Here is a 20,352-nt window from a genome sequence, read left to right as displayed (position 1 = left end):
AGCTCAAAAGCATAAATTCTTTGGCACTCAGCTTTCTTTAAGGTCTAACTCTCACATCCATACATGACTACTGGAAAAACCATATAGCTTTGGCTAGACAAAACTTTGTCAGCAAAGTAATGTCTCTGCTTTTTAATATGCTGTCTAGGTTGGTCACAGTTTTTCTTCCAAGGAGCAAGTGTCTTTTAATTTCATGGCTGCAATCACCATCTGCAATGATTTTGGAGCCTAAGAAAATAAAGTGTGTCACTGTTTCCATTGTTTCCCCATCTATTTGCCATGAAGTGATGGTACTGGATTCCATAATCTTAGTTTTCTGAATGTTGACTTTTAAGCCAACTTTTTCACTCTCCTCTTTCATTTTCATCAAGGGGCTTTTTAGTTCCTCTTCACTTTCTGCCATAAGTGTGGTGTCATCTGCGTATCTGAGGTTATTGATGTTTCTCCCAATAATCTTGATTCTGGCTTATGCTTCATACAGCATTTCACGTTATGTACTCTGCATATAAATTAAATAAGCAGGGTGACAATATACAGCCTTGACATACTCTTTCCCCAACTTGGAACCAGTCCATTGTTCCAAGTCTGGTTCTAACTGTTGCTTCTTGACCTGCATACAGGTTTGTCAGAAGGCATATAAGGTGTTCTGGTATTCCCATCTCTGAAAAATTTTTCCAGTTTGTTGTGATCCATCCAGTCAAAGGCTTTAGTATAGTCAATAAAGCAGAAGTAGATGTTTTTCTAGAACTCTCTTGCTTTTTCTATAATCCAACAGATGTCAGCAATTTCATCTCTGGTTCCTCTGCCTTTTCTAAATCACGCTTGAACATCGTGATTTAGGTTCATTGAGATTCTCCATTTATGTATTATCAAAGCCTCACTTGGAGAATTTTGAGCATTACTTTACATGTCAGATGAGTGAAATTGTGTGGTAGTTTGAGCATTGCCTTGCTTTGGGATTGGAATGAAAACTGACCTTTTCCAGTCCTGCGGCCACTGCTGAGTTTTCCAAATTTGCTGGCATATTGAATGCAGCCCTTTAACAGCATCATCTTTAGGATCTGAAATAGCTCAACTGGAATTCCATCACCTCCACTAGCTTTGTCCCTAGTGATGCTTCCTAAGGCCCGCTTGACTTCGTATTCCAGGATGTATGGCTCTAGGTAAGTGACCACACCATCGTAGTTATCTGGGTCATTCAGTTCAGTTCAGTCGCTCAGTTGTGTCTGACTTTTTGCGACCACATGAACTGTAGCACACCAGGCTTCCCTGTCCATCACCAACTCCCAGAGCTTACTCAAACTCATGTCCATCAAGTTGGTGATGCCACCCAACCATCACATCCTCTGGGTTATTCAGTTCAGTTCAGTTCAGTTGCTCAGTCGTGTCCAACTCTGCAACCCCACGAATCGCAGCATGCCAGGCTTCCCTGCCCATCACCAACTCCCGGAGTTCAGTCAAACTCACGTCCATCGAGTCAGTGAAGCCATCCAGCCATCTCATCCTATGTCGTCCCTGTCTCCTCCTGCCCCCAATCCCTCCCAGCAGCAGGGTCTTTTCCAATGAGTCAACTCTTCACATGAGGTGGCCAAAGTACTGGAGTTTCAGCCGCAGTACCAGTCCTTCCAATGAACACCCAGGACTGATCTCCTTTAGGATGGACTGGTTGGATCTCCTTGCAGTCCAAGGGACTCTCAAGAGTCTTCTCCAGCACCACAGTTCAAAAGCATCAATTCTTTGGCACTCAGCTTTCTTCACAGTCCAACTCTCACATCCATACATGACCACTGGAAAAACCATAGCCTTGACTAGATGGACCTTTGTTGGCCAACTAATATCTCTGCTTTTTAATATGCTATCTAGGTTGGTCATAACTTTCCTTCCAAGGAGTAAGCATCTTTTAATTTCATGGCTGCAATCACCATCTGCAGTGATTTTGGAGCCCCCCAAAAATAAAGTCTGACACTGTTTCCACTGTTTCCCCATCTATTTCCCATGAAGTGATGGGACCGGATGCCATGATCTTAGTTTTCTGAATGTTGAGCTTTAAGGCAACTTTTTCACTCTCCTCTTTCACTTTTATCAAGAGGCTCTTTAGTTCCTCTTCACTTTCTGCCATAAGGGTGGTGTCATCTGCATAACTGAGGTTATTGATATTTCTCCCAGCAATCTAGGTCATTAAGATCTTTTTAAGATCTTTTTTTGTATAGTTCTGTGTATTCTTGCCACCTCTTCTTAATATCTTCTGCATCTGTTAGGTCCATACCATTTCTGTGCTTTATTGAGCCCATCTTTGCATGAAACATTCCCTTAGTATCTCTAATTTTCTTGAAGAGATCTCTAGTCTTTCTCATTCCATTGTTTTCCTCTATTTCTTTGCATTGATCACTGAGGAAGGCTTTCTTATCCCTCCTTGCTATTCTTTGGAACTCTGCTATTTGTAAGGCCTCCTGAGGCAACCTTTTTGCATTTCTTTTTCTTGGGGATTGTCTTGATCTCCAATTCCTGCACAATATCACACAGTTCCTCTGTGTATTCTTGCCACCTCTTCTTAATATCTTCTGCTTCTGTTAGGTTCATACTGTTTTTTGTCCTTTATTGAGCCCATCTTTGCATGAAATGGTCCCTTGGTATCTAAAATTTTCTTGTAGAGAATTAAGAATTAAAATTAAGAAGACAGGTTTTAGAATTAACGGGCTTTCTAGAGAAAGGTAAATAAGGTGTTTACAGCCAAGTATCTCCATAGGAGATGGAAGCTTTACACATGAAAAAAAAGTGTTTAGAGTTTCGGATATAAGTGAAAAGTAACAGATTCAAATGACATTTACTTCAAAAAATTGGTTAGTTTCATAAAATATGCTTTCATTAAACTCACCAGATCAATTATTAATATCCTTAATATACAGCAATAAATCCTATTTAATTATGTCACTATAGGTATGTATAGTTCCTGTAGGAAAGATACATGGTATCTTCCATTACATATAAAGTAATGCATTCCTTGGGCTGTAAACTGCTCTCAGAATATTTTTCAACTGTCTAACACTGTTTGCACATTTATCTTAGATTCAGGTTGACTGGTACAAGCTACTGTTCTTTCTTAGGAATTCACCCTCACTCAGTATTGTTGAGGTTGTATTTCAGAGAAACTTGAGGCATTTCTTCTCCATACCCTCCTTGCAACCATCCCATTTCTTAACACACAGCAATGTTTCAGAATAGCCTACTGGTCATCATCTTCTGCAGGTGTCCTGCCAAACCAGGAAGCACATTTCAAAGATGGCTTCAGTGATGCTCGCGTGATTCTTTCTTGCAATGCAATATTAGTGGACAATCATTTCTGCCAAACCAAATAAAACCACTCCCAGAAATGTTTAATTAAGATTTCTGTCAATCAAAGCTATGCAGTCATTTAATGACTTAAATATGTTCACTATTAATAGACCACCAGTTGTCTGGGAAATCACCGACCATGACCAAGCACTCAATAAGGCATTTGAAATCCATGATGTGTCTTTCTACTTCCTAATTTATTTAAAAAAAGATTTTAACAGACTTTGATGATGAATTTGGATATGATTTCTCTTGTGACAAACCAGTCTTGTGACTGCTTTCGCTAACTAATAAGTTAGTTTTAAAATTTTTGTTGTCTTCTTAGACATAGAATATATAACAGACTATGAAAATTTCTCAAGGAATTTTGATGAGAGTCATAGCATATAGAATCTTAGGCTTTTTTCCCCAGAAAAATGTAAACATGCGATACACTGAATTATATAGAGACTGAAGAATACACAGTGCTGTTCCTTCTAGATGTCTTCCTGTGAATGGGAGGTTGGGAGCTGCTTGTGAATATACAGAAGAAAACAAACTAAAACAACAACAAAACCCCTGTACATTTAAAACTTGGAAGCATCAACAGAGTGTGCTGAATTAATCAGGTCCCAAAGCCAAACATTGTTCTTGTAATTCATGTGATAACAAAGTTTAGCTTAGGGTATAATGCTAACCCTCACCATAATGAGCAAGAATTTCAGAAAAAGAAAAAAGTATAAAAATACAAACTAGTATTTCCCTGAACCATTGCTACCAGGAGGGATGTTAAATTCTGTAAAATGAAAAGAATCTTAATATGGTTGCATTTATTATTTACAAATTGTACTTCAAGCTGAGAGGGAACTCTTCTCATGAGAAAATGTGGACGATAACCTTCCTCTTTGCTGCAGGGAAGCAGGCAGTTCAAAGAGAGCTGAAAACAGAGCACATGGAGGCAGAGACCTTGGAAACTAGCCATTCCCATGCTAACATCCCAACTTGGCAACCAGCATTCTCCAGGGCACTTTAAACATTGATAAAAAGTGAGTAATAAACATTTAATATTTGAGGCAAACTAAGCAATTGCATCAACAGAAATGTAGAATCTGAAAGTAGTTTTAAGAGTGCTGGATGCTAGGAGTTCTCTACATCACTTGTGGGGCACAAACCAGAATCAGAATGGAAGAGGCAGCAGGCCTGGAAAAGGTCATTCTCTTAATCACAATGACAAAGTGTTAGCACAGTTCCTGGTGAAGAGGTAAATGGAGAGGGATTCTTCTATCAGAATTATTTGATGTCCATTTGGTTCTCTTTCTAGGGTGTAGAGACATCTCTTTAAATATTTTTCTATAGTTCTTTGGGTCAGTAACTTAGAACTACCTGCCCAGATGGATCCTAATCTCCAGAAGCTTCACATTAAAAAAAAAAAAAAAAAGCTAATATAAAAAATCACCATGAGATTAGGAGCTCTCACAGAGAGGAAACTGTGAGCTGGTTATAGGAAACACAGCCAGTAAAAACCGGACTTTAGACTTCTCATGGGGAGAACACAAGATTGTTGTTACTAAAATGAAGACACAAGGTCTTATCAGGCAGATGCAGTGCCAACTCAGAAGTCTAGATGTTTCTTAATCTGCGAAGCCCTTGAAGACATCGGGTTGGAGGGGTGGGGAGAGATTCTGCAATTCTGGCTCTGATAATTGGAAGACACATCAGGGAGGTCAAGGGGCCACTTATTGACAACTAAGACTCTGAATGCCCTTACTGATTAAGCCAGAAACACAAATACAGCCAAGGTATCGTCACTCAGTCATGTCCTTGACTCTTTGCGACACCATGTACTGTAGCCTGTCAGGCTCCTCTGCCCATGGGGATTCTTCAGTGAAGAATACTGGAGCGGGTTGCCATGCCCACTCCATGCCATGCCAATATTCCAGGGGATCTTCCCAACCCAGGGATCAAACCCAGGTCTCCCACATTACAGGCAGATTTTTATTTTTTTTTTTAACCATCTGAGCCACCATGGAAACCCAATATAGCCAAAGGGGTCATTTCATTCACAATCTCAAAAAAGAAAGCAAATTATGAGTGAAAGATCAAATGCTCTAGTCACCCAGGCTTTGACTTTATTTCAAAGTTTAGAAATATTGGAAAGGAAATGAACAAATGTCTAAAATATCGACTGCTTATAATTATGGAAATTCTAATATTGAGCAGAAGCTACAGCTTAACTTATACTTCCCTGACATGCTATATTCTTTATAGATGCAAAAGGAAAATTATTATAACTGAAAAGAAATTAAAATATGTGTCAACTACAAATTGGCACTTACCAAGGGCATTGCCAATGAGTGAACAACAAAGGCGTCTGCCATCTGCCTCTATGGAGATATGGATTTCCCTGGTGGCTCAGACGGTAAAGCGTCTGCCTCTGATGCGGGAGACCCAGGTTTGATCCCTGGGTCAGGAAGATCCCTTGGAGAAGGAAATGGCAACCCACTCTAGTACTCTTGCCTGGAGAATCCCATGAATGGAGGAGCATGTAGGCTACAGTCCATGGGGTCACAAAGAGCCGGACAGGACTAAGCAACTTCACTTTATATGGAGATTGAACCCCTGCTGCTATAGCTGTTGCCCTTCAACACCCCCTGAGGGAGCTTAGGGTGGAGTGAGGCACTCTGTGCTCCAGAGAATCTGGTGGGACAGGTCTTCAGACAGTTGGATGTTTTTAGGAACAGATTTTATGATCTCAATCCTTGCATCTCCTCATACCTAGAGAAGCACTAAATCCCTTCATGGTGACATCAGATCCTCATGACCAACAAAAACCTTTCTGTAAAAATGAGTGCTTTGTGGTACTGAACTCCTCCTTCACCAAAATCTTGTATATTGACCTTCTCCCACTGCCTCTTTGGAGCAGTCTTTCAGAGCTCTTTGAGATGCTGCCTCCCGGGCTGCAGTCCTCATTTTGCCCCAAATGAAACTTAACTCACAAATCTCAAGTTGTGCATCTTTTTTCAGTCAACATATGAAAAGGCAAACCAGAACAGCATCCATAAGGTAGAAGCGGCCCTGAACTTGAAGTCAGGAGGCCTGGGCTTTGGTGTAATTATCTAAAAAGAGACTGTCTGATGGAAAGAAGAAAATGAATATAAACCAGCTCTAAGCAGGCTGCTGTGGGTATGCCATGCCATTTAATCATCTTAAAACCTCTGTGAGGTACATAAATTACTGCCAGTTTATAGCTGAAAAAAGTTCACACCCTATTGTCTATGTCAGAAGAAAATCAATGAAGGGATTTCTCAACGTGTATAATAAGTCATTTTTGGTGAGCAGCAAAGATTTTCATCTGGATCCTACTATATGACAGGCTCAATATTGTCATTTTCAGATAATTTCTGATAGCTTAATTCCCATCTTGATCAGATAGTCACGAAAAGATTCAAAGTCAAATGCATTTTGCTTTTTAGGTTGAAGCAAAAAATCTAAACTGGGAATCCTAGATTCCTCAGAGAGTGGCTTCAAACCCACTGTTTTAGTTGTTTGAGTCAGTGATTCTGTGTGTCAGCCAAAAAAACAAAAAAACCCCAATAGAATGTTTTAAAATGAGAAAATATGTAAATATCACCTAGGTTATACACAAAGAAAGCTACTATTAATATTGTGGATCATTTCTTTCCCAAGCAATTAATCGTTGTTCTCAAATGGTCCAAAAAAAAAAAAAATCCGTTTCATAATTCTTTTCATCCTTCCTTGCATGCACATTTGTGAGTACCAGTTACATTCAAGATATATTACTTTATGGAAAAGTTGATATAGGAACAGGAAGGAGACAAAATTGCATTAAAATTGTCCATGTTCTCCAGGAGTTTACAGGATAGTAAGTATACAAATTGGACAGGGCCATGGCACCCCACTCCAGTATTCTTGCCTGGAGAATCCCATGGATGGAGGAGCCTGGTAGGCTGTAGTCCATGGGGGTCGCTAAGAGTCAGACACGACCCAGCGATTTCACTTTCACTTTTCACTTTCATGCATTGGAGAAGGAAATGGCAACTCACTCCAGTGTTCTTGCCTGGAGAATCCCAGGGTCGGGGGAGCCTGGTGGGCTGCCGTCTATGGGATGCACAGTGTCGGACACGACTGAAGCGACTTAGCAGCAGCAGCAGCAAGTATACAAATAACACAAGGCAGAGTATGATATGCATAAGAGGAGGAGGCGTTACAGAAATTCAAAGTAAAGAAAGAATAAAAAGCAATCAGGAACAGCTTCCTGGAAGGCTTACCATTTGAACTTGGTCTTGTAGAATAAGCAAGACATTGTTAGAAATGTGATGGGAGTCACCCCATAGGAGGAAAAAAAACATAAGGGACAAGCAGCTGGAAGGATGTAAGCCACATCCAGGGAAATCTGATGGGAACCTTGTGTGTCTTTAAAAAATACCCAGGAGGTGCTTGCTTTGGCTGCACATATTCCAAAATTGGAATGATACAGAGAAGATTAGCATGACTCCTGCACAAGGATGAAATGCAAATTTGTCAAGCATTCCATATTTTTAAAACTAGGAAATAAAACCACCATATGACCCAGCAGTCCCACTCCTAGGTATATACCCTGAGGAAACCAAATTGAAAATGACACATGCATCCCATTGTTCATTGCAGCACCATTTACAATAGCTAGAACATGGAAGCAACCTAAATGTCCATTGACAGATGAATGGATAAAGAAGTTGTGGTACAAATACACAATGGAATATTACTAAGCCATAAAAAGGAATGCATTTGAGTCAGTTCTGATGAGGTGGATGAACCTAGAACCTATTATACAGAGTGAAGTGAGTCAGAAAGAGAAAGATAAATATCATATTCTAACGCATATGTATGGAATCTAGAAGAATGGTACTGAAGAACTTATTTACAAGGCAGCAGTGGAGAAACAGACATAGAGAATAGACTTATGGACGTGGGAGAGGGGAGGAGAGGGTGAGATGTATGGAAAGAGTAACATGGAAACTTACATTACCATATGTAACATAGATGGCCAACGGGAATTTGCTGTATGGCTCAGGAAACTCAAACAGGGGCTCTGTATGAACCTACAGGGATGGGATGCGGGGGGAGATGTGAGGGAGGTTCAAAAGGGAGGGGATATATGTATACCTATGGCTGATTCATGTTGAGGTTTGACAGAAAACAACAAAATTCTGTAAAGCAATTATCCTTCAATAAAAAAAAATAAATCAAAAGAAAAAAGAAAGAAAGACCCAGGAGATAAAATTAGGTAAAACCAGAAACCTTGTCCCATCTTGAACACACATGTATGTTCACATACACGCACAGGCACCTGTTTATTAAAACAAGGCTGTGCTAAGACAAAACTTCAGCAAGTCATTTCTGAGTAAAATACAAATGCTGTGAAAGTGAATTATATAATCTTATACTAGTGTATCTTGGTGGAAGACAAAATCCAGTATGCAGTCTGCACACTATTTCTTTTATTCTAGCTTTATTCTAACCAGCACTGCTTCCTGTGCGTCACTGCTGTCAGGATAACAGCACCATCTAGTGTGCTCTCATCTCAAGCCCAGGACTTCTTATCTGCTTCTAATGTTACTTGAATAATCACAAAGATACCAAAACAAACAAATAAACAAAACCTCCCATCTATTTTTTCACTTAAAACTTGCAATTTAGTAGATGAAAATTTGTTGGGATTTAAAGCATTCTAAAGAATCCCCCCTAAAAGAAAACTGCCTCGTCTCTGGCAACCAAGATGAGGAAAATTTAAAAGGTGTTTATGGACATCTCTACCTTTGTGCACAATCACTAATCAGATGATGCAAGGTTATCAAAGATACTGTATCTGTTTCCATGCACCAGACGCTACAAGGACATTTGGTTTAGAAGCAATAACAATCCTGGTAGAATTTTAAAATGCACACATACACTGCCTTTCTATTTTAACTTGGGAAATTTAAATCAGCAGAATAGAAAAGTGTAACTGTTTGCACATTACATTCTGTCAAGGATAAAACTATTATCATTTCTTAGTTTCAGAATTGGACTTACTATATAGCAGGGACAATGTGGACTCCATCGTTTCTTTATCACTGACACCCTATAACTGCAAATAAAAACATACATCTGAAATGAAGATGTTTCATATACACACACACACACACACACACACACACGTATTAGTAGAACAGGAAAATATTCTATAAACAGTAGTGGAATTCACAAGAATCTATGCTGAACAATCATGCTGCTAAGTCACTTTAGTCGTGTCCGACTCTGTGTGACCCCATAGACGGCAGCCCAGTAGGCTCCCTCATCCCTGGGATTCTCCAGGCAAGAACACTGGAGTGGTTGCCATTTCCTTCTCCAGGATTGCTGAACGATCATAGTAGGGCATAAATTTATCATCGCTAATCAACTTGAAGCATAAAAAAATAAAGTTAGTAATTTCATGATGAATATGTTTATCATATTTTCATTATTACCCTTTTGATGTCATTAAAGGAAACTCATGGTGAAAATGTTAACATTTAGGATATGTATCCTATATAAGTAGTTGGCATAAAAGACTTCTCATCTATTTTTAATTCTTCTTGACTGTGAACACATTGGAAAAATGTTCTACTTTTGAAAGAAGGAGAAAGATTTGAAAATATTTCTTTGAACACGAAGTGTGTAAATGATACATATTTCAGAAACTGGGAATCACAACTCAATAGTTAAAAAGCAATATAGAGCAGTAGGACCAATAGTTAATAGTTTTATAAATATCTATAATATTTTATAATTTAAATTTTCTTATATAGTTATCTATGTAATATTTATAGACATATCTAAATCTTATATATCTATATACTACAACACATATTTTATAGGTATAGATATATCTATAATATTTTTAATCATTGGTCTAATTACTTTGAAATTTTCAGCTATTGAATTGAGATTTTCATTTTATTTATATACAACGCTATATTTTATACCCAATTTTATATACAAGCTTATATTTATATAAGCCTTTCACTTGCCTTTTTATGAAATATACTACTTAAGTTCCTACATGTATGCATGGTTATACAATATTTATTTATTTATGCAATCCCAGTGGCCTTTAATTTTCTGATGTCTAGGGTGTCAGTGTTATCTGCAGTCAAGCGAAGGTGTCTAGGTTAGGACTGGATGAATATACACAGCACACTGGTCCACAGAGGCCTGGGACTCCACAAATGCCTCATTCCCAGTCCACGTGATCTGTCTTGAAAATCTACTGGGTTCCAGTGGGTACACCATTTTAGTTTCTCCAAAAGACCTTAAAAGTATAGTCCTGTTGGTAAGATTTCACAAGGTTTAGTGTGGAGTTCGTTCATAAGAGCACTGGCTTCAGACTGATCTTCAGAAAAGTTGTTTGTTGTAGGCAATTATTCTTATTTTTAAAATGAAGGAGGAGGGAAAGTGGGAGGAGAGTGAGAGACGGTAAATCAGAATGGGGAAATCAGTGATTTATCTTACTGAGCTCTGAGTTCTCATTTGATGAGTGAAGGACCTTAATCAGGTCATGATTTATTGCTTCACTTCTGTTATTTTATTAATATGTCCAGAGCTATATATCAATTCCTAATCTGTTAGAATATAGGATGGATTTTACTACCTGGTAAGTAATTTGACCTATATGGAGAATTATTTACATAGGATACAGTTACAATAATTAATACAATATTTAGAAGTATTTTTTCCAAATGTGTTAAATAAATTTTATTATAAAAAATACCCCATCACTAAGTATCTTCCACAAGTTAGTTACCTTATCCTTTATTTTAAAGGATATTTTAAAAAATATTCTATTAATATCTGTCAGCAAGTATGAAAAGCAGCAAATCAATCAAATTAGACTGAAGGAAAATAGCCCCAAAGAGCTTTATAATCAAAACTGAAAGGGATCCCATTTTTTATCCCAGATAAATTATATGCAGGGACTTGAGCTCCAAGAATGCATTCCTAAGAAAAAACAAAAGAGTTCTGATATAGACATTTAGTACAAAATCACACTTAAAATTACCAGTGATCTTGATATCCAGAGTTGAAGAGAATGTATATCTTTTAAGGAAGTTGGCCTTCTTATTTATGTGACACTAAATGGCTCAGATTCAAAATTGCCGGCAGCTCCTCATTCCAAGGAGCATTTGGCAACTCACAAGTCTGACAGTTTCCAAGTGCACTGTGTTATAATGGATCTTTTCAGCCCAATTCGAAGCAAATTTTCCCACATAAACTTAAATTTCTGCTCTTCACCCTGATCTCATTTTCAGAGAGCAACTGTCTGAGCTGAAATTAATATATCCACTTTCTAAAAGACATTCACTGTGTTATATACGTGAAAGTTGCTGAGAAGAGATCATAAACATTCTTACCACCAAAAAAAAAAAGTAATTATATGAAGGGATTAATGTTTTAACTAATGCTGTGGTAACAATGTAGTAACAGATATGTGCATCTTATCATCATATTATATATCTGAAACTTACACAATGTTATATCTCAATAATACCTCACTAAAGCTGTGTGTTGGGGGAGACATTCACACATGATAAAATGTAATCTTCCACAGAAATCAATCATGGGAGGGTGCATGCTCAGTCGCTCAGGCATGTCCAACTTTGATTGACTATATGGACTGTAGTGGCCAGGCTCCTCTGTCCATGTGATTGTCCAGGCAAGAATGCTAGAGTGGGTTGCCGTGCCTTCCTCCAGGGGATCTTCCTGACTGAGGGATCAAACCTACAGCTTCTGTGTCTCCTGCATTGCTAATGTTTACCATACCTCTCTGACAGATTTATTTTTATCCATATTTCACTTGGTACAATTTTGAACCAATTACCTAATAGAACTTGGATTAAAGGAGAATGTGGATCAAAGAGGTTAGATTGAGGTGTTGGAAACACCAAATGATGTAAGTTACTGCACAGCACTTGATAAGAACAAAGATTTATTATTTATTAAAATAAAGATCTCTCCTTTAGGAAACTATGACCTTAACTTTAAAGATCAGTTTTCATTCCAATCCCAAAGAAAGGCAATGCCAAAGAATGTTCCAACTACCACACAATTGCACTCATCTCACACGCCAGCAAAGTACTGCTCAAAATTCTCCAAGCCAGGTTTCAACAGTACATGAACCATGAACTTCCAGATGTTCAAGCTGGATTTAGGAAAGGCAGAGGAACCAGAGATCAAATTGCCAACATCCGCTGGATCATGGAAAAAGCAAGAGAGTTCCAGAAAGAAATCTTTTTCTGCTTTCTTGACTACGTCAAAGCCTTTGACTGTGTGTATCACAACAAACTGTGGAAAATTCTTAGAGAGATGGGAATACAAGACGACCTTACCTGTCTCTTGAGAAACCTGTATGCAGGTCAGGAAGCAACAGTTAGAACTGGACATGGAAAAACAGACTGGTTCAAAATTGAGAAAGGAGTATATCAAGGCTGTATATTGTCACCCTGCTTATTTAACTTATATGTAGAACACATCATGGGAAATGCTGGGCTGGAATGAAGCACAAGCTGGAATCAAGATTATCAGGAGAAATATCAATAACCTCAGATACACAGATGACACCACCCTTATGGCAGAAAGTGAAGAATAACTAAAGACCCTCTTGATGAAAGTGAAAGAGGAGAGTGAAAAAGTTGGCTTAAAACTCAACATTCAGAAAACTAAGATCATGGCATCTGGTCCCATCACTTCATGGCAAATGGATGGGGAAACAATGGAAATAGTGGGAGACTTTATTTTCTTGAGCTCCAAAATCACTGCAGATGGTGACTGCAGCCATGAAATTAAAAGACGCTTGCTCCTTGAAAGAAAAACTATGACCAACCTAGACAGCATACTTAAAAGCAGAGACATTACTTTGCTGACAAAGGTCCATCTAGTCAAAGCTGTGGTTTTACCAGTAGTCATGTATGAATGTGAGAGTTGGACCACAAAGAAAGCTGAGTGCTGAAGAATTGATGTTTTTAAACTGTGCTGTTGAAGAAGACTCTTGTGAGTCCCTTCAACTGCAAGGAAATCCAATCAGTCCATCCTAAAGGAAATCAGTCCTGAATATTTATCAGAAGGACTGATGCTGAAGCTGAAACATCAGCTTTGTTTTGGACACCTAAAAGCAAAGAACTTATTGGAAAAGACCCTGATACTGTGAAAGATTGAAGGAGGGAGGAGAAGGGGACGACAGAGTAGGAGATGGTTGGATGGCATCACTGACTCAATAGACATGAGTTGAGCAAGCTCTGAGAGTTGGTCATGGACAGGGAGGCCTGGCATGCTGCAGTCAGACATGACTGAGCAACTGAACTGAACTGAATTGATGTCTTTAACTTAGAGATGAATAGGATATGTTCAAATATCCAGGTCATTCGACATTTCAAGGTAACTGGCTTTCTGGAAATAAACATGAATTTTTAAATAATGTACTGAGCAGTAACTTTCAGTGAGCAACATGCTAGGATTAGAGATATACCAAAGTGAGTAAAACAAAACTCCTCTCAAATTTTTTGCATCTCAAGCATTTCAATATATAACACATTTTATAAATTCAACACAAATCTGTAACACATCATTTTAGTGTTTAACAATGTTTAAATATTTTTTATATTTTAAACACTTTACTGAGTTATAAATTAAATACAAGAAAGTTCACATGTTATAAGGTGTTTGGGTTGATGACTTTTAACAGGTAACCATATAATTACTACCCCATTCAAGATACAAAACAGTTTCACCAACAACAGAGTTTCCCTCATGCCCCCTTGCAATCAATTCACTTCATTTCCTGTCCCAGGCCACCACTATCTGGATTTGCCTCTGTAGTTTTGTCTATTCTAGAATATTATAGAATGGAATCACATAATCTGTACCATTTATTCTGCCTTTTTTGTTTATAACAATATTTGGGGGAAGCCAGAATGAATATATTTCAAAAAAAAAATCAAAAACATCTAGTCTCTACAATGTATTAATCAAAAGTCCAGTATTTCATTTAAATAATCAAAAGACATTCAAAGAAACAAAAAAATTTAATCCATAGTGAAGAAAAAAGGTAATTGACAGAAACCAAATCTGAGATGGGAGAAGGCAATGGCACCCCACTCTAGTACTCTTGCCTGGAAAATCCCATGGACGGAGGGGCCTGGTGGGCTTCAGTCCATGGGGTCGCTAGGAGTCGGACACGACTGAACGACTTCACTTTATTTTTTCACTTTCATGCATTGGAGAAGGAAATGGCAACCACTCCAGTGTTCTTGCCTGGAGAATCCAAGGGACGGGGGAGCCTGGTGGGCTGCCATCTATGGGGTCACACAGAGTCGGACATGACTGAAGCGACTTAGCAGCAGTCGCAGCAAATCTGAGATAGAAGAGAAAGAACTTGAAGCAATAATATATATTTATCTTAAAAAGACAAATTTAATCTTAATGAGTGAAATGGTAGAGAATTTCAGCAGAAAGAAAACGGAAATTGTAAAAAAAAGAAATGCTAGGATGGAAAAGAACAAAAGTAGAAATTTAAAAATTTAGTCATAGGCTTTAAAAAGTCAGTAAATTTTATTTCAGCAACAGAAAGATAAAATGCTGAAGAAAAATAAACAAACCCTCAGGTATGTATGGGAAAAAAATCCACACTAGTCTAATTTATGTCTAACTGGAGTCCTAAAAAGAGAAGAGAATGAGACTGGGAAAGAAAATTATATTTGAAAGATAATGCACAAGAATTTTCAAATTTGAGAAAAACACTGACTTACAAACAAAAAAGGCTCAGTGAATTACAAATAGTAAGGACTGCTGCTGAACCTGAAACTCCAATACTTTGACCACCTGATGTGACTCATAAAAAAGACCCTGCTGCTGGGAAAGATTGAGGACAAAAAGAGAAAGAGGTGAGAGAGAACGAAATGATTGGATGACGTCACCAACTCAATGGACATGAGTTTGAGCAGACTCCAGGAGACAGTGAAGGAAAGGGAAGCCTAGAATGCTGTAATCCATGGGGGTCACAAGTAGACGGACATGACTTAGTGACTGAACCACAAAAAAATGTCAGAGAACTCTACCTACGCACATCTACCTATGCACCTATGCACATAGTCATGTTGTTGAAAGTAAGGAAAAAGAAAATCTCGAAGGAAGCCACAGAAAAAGAGAAATTGTGTACGAGAGAAAAGGGATAATGAACAAATTCGGCCAGTTCAGAGCCTTTTTCAAAAACTATCTTTCATTCTCCCACTCTAAAGTATTCCCTTTTATTTCTATATTCCCAGTGTTTTATCTGGTGTCTTAGTGTCCCTGTTAACTCCTACATTGTATCATGGTACTTTAAGTAAATTCTTATCTGCCTATAAATTTCATGAAAGAACAATTTTTATTTGTTCCTCTTCATAACCCTTGTAGCACTTTTTAATGTTGAGTATTCAATAACTCTGGAAGAAATTAGTATCTCTAATAAGAACACAAAGTAAGGGAAAATGACTTTTAAAAACTGTTAAAGTATCATATTCTTAGTTCAGTTCCGTTCAGTTCAGTCATTCAGTCGTGTCCGACTCTGCAACTCCATGAATCGCAGCACGCCAGGCCTCCCTGTCCATCACCAACTCCCAGAGTTCACTCAGACTCACATCCATCGAGTCAGTGATGCCATCCAGCCATCTCATCCTCTGTCGTCCCCTTCTCCTCCTGCCCCCAATCCCTCCCAGCATCAGAGTCTTTTCCAATGAGTCAACTCTTCGCATGAGGTGGCCAAAGTACTGGAGTTTCAGCTTTAGCATCATTCCTTCCAATAAACACCCGGGACTGATCTTCTTTAGGATGGACTCATTGGATCTTCTTGCAGTCCAAGGGACTCTCAAGAGTCTTCTCCAGCACCACAGTTCAAAAGCATCAATTCTTCAGCACTCAGCTTTCTTCTCAGTCCAACTCTCACATCCATACATGACCACTGGAAAAACCATAGTCTTGACTAGAAGGACAGTGATGAAAATGTGTTATTAAGAACTTCATGGGAAACTTTAATTTTTCTGTTTTTGTTGTTTTACTTTTATCTCTTCTGTTTTCCCTACCTGAAAGTAGTTTCATTTCATCCTTATTTTGAAGAATGGGCTTCCCTGATAGCTCAGCTGGTAAAGAATCTACCTGCAATGTGAGAGACCAGGGTTCAATCCCTGGGTTGGGAATATCCCCTGGAGAAGGGAAAGGCTACCCACTCCAGTATTTTGGCCTGGAGAACACAGTCCATGGTGTCGCAAAGAGTCAGACACGACTTTCACTTTCACCCATCCGTATGAAATTTTCACCCACAGTCTTATTTAGTTTTTACTACTTTAAATGTGCCATTCTATTGTCTTGTTGCTCACATTGTTTCTGATGCACAATCAGCAATCTTTGTTATGAAATTCTAGCCAAAGGAAATTTCAGCCTACTAATACCAAAATAAAATTCACATTAAAATTCAAACGGAAAAGCTACAAACAAAATATATTTACTCGTTTGTAAGCTTAATAACTATCCTGACATATGAAAAAAATTAGATGAATTATCATTTCTCTTCCAGGGATCAGACTCAAGATTTGATGACTGTATGAATGCAAAGTGGCTTTCCTTCAAAGGAAAGGCACAGTGATTAAAATGGGAAAGCTGGCCTCCAGTCTGGTCTCTGCTTTTAAAAAGTGTATCTTAGTCTGTGTAAATAAAGGAGTTGGACTGGGTATTTTCTGAGGTTCCTTGCAGCTCTAAAATTCTGAACCCTAGAAAAGTACTTGCTAATGTCTTGGCAAAAGTTTCTAAGTAATTTTCCTAATTACTGAAAAGTGATATGGGTTAGGAAGAATCTCTCGCCATCCTAACACTATTGATATTCTTTTTTTAAAATCCATTTGTTGGTATTTAACAAATTTTTACTGAGCACTGATTCTGTGTAAAGCACTATACTGGACACTTGAAATGTACGTTGACCAAGACACATAAGAAGTTCAATAGTCCCTATCAAAATACACGGGAATCACTGAAATGGCTATGGCAAACTTTATATCATAAGCCTCTCCTCAGAAGGACAGGACAACTGGGAATATAGAGAACAGAATCTCAAGGCTTATGGACCTGTTAGTACCTTTCAGGCTTCTTAGAAAGATGCTTCTACAATGGATCAGTTCTATACAGTTTTGCTCTTCCTGAAAACTTAAGGGAATCAACCACAGACTTCAAATACATGCTGGAAACATACATGTTTCCAAGAATGTTTACTTACTCTCTTGGTAGAAGGAAAAGAAATTAGCAAGGAAGAATTCTAATGACTGAGTTTCTGAATTTTTTAACTTACTGACATGCAGGTTTAAAATAATACAATTTTTCATAATTAATTGCCTCTTTACCACCCACATTATTCCACTTTAACTCATACCCTCCACTGACAAACAGAACAATAGTGAGCTATTTATATGCCAGAGAAGCAATGTTTAAAAATTTTAAACCCAACCAATTCTATATGAAGAAAGGCATTAGTAAAGTTATAGGCAATAGAAGAAATAGAAAGAAACAGGTAGATCATCTCTTGACAATAAAATATAACCAACACTTAAAATTGAGAATATTCTGTTTTGATAAGGATGCAGTAAAAGGGACTCCCTTAATAAATGTTATGGAAATACAATTTGATATAAGACTTTGGAAGACAATTTCTTAACCTAGCTTTGTAATATGTCCTGAAGTCAGAAGCATGAGGGCTGCTACTTTGTTCTTTCTCAAGATTGCTTTGTCTATTCAGGTTCCTTTGTGGTTCATATGAATTTTAAGATTATATTTTCTATTTCTATAAAAAGTACCATTGGAATTTTGATAAGAACTGCACTGAATCTATAGATGGCTTTAGATAGTAGAAACATTTTAACAATATTAAGTCTTCCAAACCATGAACATGGGGTGCCTTTCTGTTTATTTGTAGCTTCTTTAATTTCTTTCCTTAGTATCTTATAGTTTCTAGTGTATAAAGTGTTTTGCCTCCTTGGTTAAGTTTATTTCTAAGTGTTAAATATTACTTGCTCAGTCATGTCCGACTTCTTGTGACCCCATGGTCCACAGCCTGCCAGGCTCCTCTGTCCATGGGATTTTCCAGGCAAGAACACTGGAGTGGGTTGCCATTTCTTTCTCTAGGGAATCCTCCTGACCCAGGAATCAAACCTGGGTCTCCCAATTGCAGGCAGACTCTTTACTGTCTGAGCCATCAGAGAAGCCCTATTCCTAAGTATTTTATTTCTTTTGATATTACTGTAAATGGGATTATTTTTATTAATTTCCTTTTCAGGTTGTTAACTATTAGTGTATAGAAATGCAACTGATTTTTGTATATTGATTTTATATCTTGCATGTTATGAATTCATTATTAACTTTTTGTGGAATCTTAGGACTTAATAAGATTAAGTAATCTGCAAACTGATAATTTTACTTCTTCCTTCCCTATTTGAATGCCTTTCTTTTTTTTTTTTTTTTTTTGGTCTTGCTTAATCATGAAAAAAGCTGGGCTGGAAGAAGCACAAGCTGGAATCAAGATTGCCGGGAGAAATATCAATAACCTTTGCATATCTATGCAGATGACACCACCCTTATGGCAGAAAGTGAAGAGGAACTAAAAACCCTCTTGATGAGAGTGAAAGAGGAGAGTGAAAAAGTTGGCTTAAAGCTCAACATTCAGAAAATGAAGATCATGGCATCTGGTCCCATCACTTCATGGGAAATAGACGGGAAAACAGTGGAAACAGTGTCAGACTTTATTTTTGGGGGCTCCAAAATCACTGCAGATGGTGATTGCAGCTATGAAATTAAAAGACGCTTACTCCTTGGAAGAAAAGTTATGACCAACCTAGATAGCATATACAGAAGCAGAGACATTACTTTCCCAAAAAGGTCCATCTAGTCAAGGCTATGGTTTTTCCAGTGGTCATGTATGGATGCGAGAGTTGGACTGTGAAGAAAGCTGAGCGCCGAAGAATTGATGCTTTTGAACTGTGGTTTTGGAGAAGACTCTTGAGAGTCCCCATGGACTGCAAGGAGATCCAACCAGTCCATTCTAAAGGAGATCAGCCCTGGGTGTTCTTTGGAAGGAATGATGCTGAAGCTGAAACTCCAATACTTTGGCCACCTCATGCGAAGAGTTGACTCATTGGAAAAGACTCTGATGCTGGGAGGGATTGGGGGCAGGAGGAAAAGGGGATGACAGAGGATGAGATGGCTGGATGGCATCACCAACTCAATGGACATGAGTCTGAGTGAACTCCAGGAGATGGTGATGGACAGGGAGGCCTGGCGTGCTGTGATTCATGGGGTCACAAAGAGTCGGACACGACTGAGTGACTAAACTGAACTGAACTGAATGCTCTGGCTAGAATTTCTGGTATGATGAATAGAAGTTGTGAGGAGGAGCATCCTTAGTTCATTCCTGACACTATAGGGAAAGTTTTCAGTTTTTCAATATTACTTGTGTTAGCTGTGGGCATTCCAAATTGTCTTTATTATGTTGAGGAAATTTCACTCTGTTCCTAGTTAGTTAAGTGTTTTTTAATCACAAAGGGTGTTGAATTTTATAAATGCTTCTTCTGCATCTGTTAAGATGATCATGTGATTTTATCCTCTGTGGTAACATGTCACGTTGACTGATTTTTGCACGTTGAACCATCCTTGTGTCCCAGGGACAAATCCCACTTGGTCATGGTATCTGATCCTTTTGTGTGCTGTGAGTTTGATTTGATTCACTGGTATGTTGGTGAAGATTTTTTCTATCTATATCTATTGGGGGGACTGGCCTATAGTTTTATTGTGGTGGCTTTTTCTGTCTTTGGTATCATGGAAATTCTCATAAATATGTTTGGAAGTGTTCCTCACTCTTCAGTTTTTGGGAAGAATTTAAGAAGAATTAGCATTAATTCTTTAAATGGTGGAATTCACCAGTGATGCCACCTGGTCCTGAGCTTTTCTTTG

At 38.2% G+C, this 20,352-nt stretch overlaps 1 non-coding gene across 1 annotated transcript; it reads left to right on the top strand.

Moving 5' to 3' along the window:
• The first annotated feature begins 7,766 nt into the window (after positions 1-7,766).
• LOC112444660 (U6 spliceosomal RNA) lies at positions 7,767-7,873 on the top strand. Its single transcript, XR_003033029.1, has one exon. It is a non-coding gene; the product is annotated as a U6 spliceosomal RNA (small nuclear RNA).
• The last annotated feature ends 12,479 nt before the right edge of the window (positions 7,874-20,352 follow it).

This window comes from Bos taurus, chromosome 27 (assembly GCF_002263795.3).
Source record: "Bos taurus isolate L1 Dominette 01449 registration number 42190680 breed Hereford chromosome 27, ARS-UCD2.0, whole genome shotgun sequence".
Classification (NCBI taxonomy): Eukaryota; Metazoa; Chordata; class Mammalia; order Artiodactyla; family Bovidae; genus Bos; species Bos taurus.
This window is presented reverse-complemented; position numbering and strand designations above follow the sequence as displayed.